The sequence below is a fragment of the Physeter macrocephalus genome, unplaced genomic scaffold (genome assembly GCF_002837175.3).
Source record: "Physeter macrocephalus isolate SW-GA unplaced genomic scaffold, ASM283717v5 random_1138, whole genome shotgun sequence".
NCBI classification, from domain to species: Eukaryota; Metazoa; Chordata; class Mammalia; order Artiodactyla; family Physeteridae; genus Physeter; species Physeter macrocephalus.
Genome location: NW_021146378.1, coordinates 22,877 through 25,000, shown reverse-complemented (window position 1 = coordinate 25,000; position 2,124 = coordinate 22,877).

Sequence of the window (2,124 nt, the reverse complement as noted above, 5' to 3'; positions counted from 1 at the left end):
CTGAAGTTGAAGCACCTGCTGAGACAGATGTTGTTCCGACCAGGCTTAGAGACCCAAGCACCATGCCCACGAGCGAGGGATGGGTCACAGTCTAGGCTAAGTGGTGCTGAGGGACTCTCCATCCCTGACCCCGGGCTGGCCCTTCCACACAGATGCCCTGCGGCCATGTGACTTCCCAGGACAACCCAGTGCCCACTGAGTTCTGTTTGCTGGGAAACCTGGCCTCTGTTACAAATGAGGAGACGGTGCAGCAGTGAGGGTGGGACCTGGACCTTGGAGCCCGGAGCCCTGAGCTCGAGCCTAGCCCTGTCTTTTATCGTCCCTCTTATCTTAGGGACAATAACTGTACCCACCGCACAGCACTGTGGGGATTAAAAGGGGCAGTACACACAGCACAGCACACACCCAGAAGTGCTCAGTAAAAGTTAATTCACCCCAAGGTCCTTTCTTAAGCAGGTGTGGTCCGTGGTGTCAGGCCCACCAGCCACTAAGATGAGGAGCCCGAGCATGGTAAATTTCTAACCATCTCCCCGGGCACTGGGTGCGGCCCAAGGCCCCGCTTTCCATGCCCTCTGTTCCCCACCTCCCTCCAGCTTCAAGGCAGCTGGCCATCAAGCAGGCGAGGAGAGTTCACCTCGGAAGACAAGACGGCAGCATGAGATCCAGGAGCTGAGGGCCTGGTCCCTCCGGGGTACACGCGCTGACGACACGCCTGAGGCCTCACAGGCTCTTCCCTCCCTCCAGGTAGCCCGGCACTGTCTGTGAAGACAGACAGCTCCCGGGGTGGAGCCAGAGGAGCAGGACCCAATGTCCACATCAGTCATGTCTCCCCAAACTTGTGAGTCTAGACACTTGACACGTAACGTCCTTGACCTCTTTTCCTGCCCAGCCAGCCTTTTCTAGGGCGTATCCCATTGCTAACATTCTGGTTGTGGTCAGACATTCTTTTTCCCTTCCTTGGTTAAATGTTACCGGGGTGAGACAGCTCAGTCTCTCCCAGGGAGGGACAATGTCACGAAAAGTCTAAGGGCTGTTATGTTTATCTTTTCTTCAAGGGTTGCACAACCTTTGCTCCATGGAGAGTGGGGAGCATGCACTTGTGGAAAAGCCACGGGGAGGAGGGCAAAATGACCCTGGGAGCCCCCGGCTCCCCCCTTCCAGGGCCTGGCATTGCTCTTGGGGCCCAAGTTCCTGAGGTCTTCTTAGATAATACAGAGATTAGAGGTCTCCCTCAGCACCAGAACCCAGAACGTTGTTCTACCAACTTCATTTCCCTGTAAGTCTGACGGCACTGCAAGCTACTGAGTCAATTCAAACCAACAGGAGAACAAACCCTTCCAGGTCTAATTCTTGAAATCGCAACGCTTTCCACTACACATGCATGAGGAAACATTTATTTCCTAATATACCATCACAATTTTTCGTCGAATTTTGTCTTCAGTTTTGTAATTCACCCAAAGGGAATACCACCTTGGTAACTTGGCAGTGGGTATCAAGAACCTTTTAAAAAGTCCCCCAGGGCTTCCCTGGTGGCGCAGTGGTTGAGAGTCCGCCTGCCGACGCAGGGGACGCGGGTTCGTGCCCCGGTCCGGGAAGATCCCACATGCCGCGGAGCGGCTGGGCCCGTGAGCCATGGCCGCTGAGCCTGCGCGTCCGGAGCCTGTGCTCCGCAACGGGAGAGGCCGCGGCAGTGAGAGGCCCGCGGACCGCAAAAAAAAAAAAAAAAAAAAAAGTCCCCCAAAGACACAACAATTAAATGCAATACGTGGTCCTAACCTGATCCTGCACTGGAGGAAAAAAGATGCGATAAAGGACAGTGTTGAGTCAATGCATCACATTGTGTAAGGTATCACATCAATGTCAAATTTCCTGAAGTTGTTAACTGCATTGGGATTATAACAGAAAAATTCTCTTTATTAGGAAATATACATTGAAGCATTCAGGGGTAAGGGAACATGATATATGCCACTTGCCCTCAAAGGGTTAAAAAATGTGTGTTAGGGGCTTCCCTGGTGGCGCAGTGGTTGAGAGTCCGCGTACCGCTGCAGGGGACACGGGTTCGTGCCCCGGTCCGGGAAGATCCCACATGCCGCGGAGCGGCTGGGCCCGTGAGCCGTGGCCGCT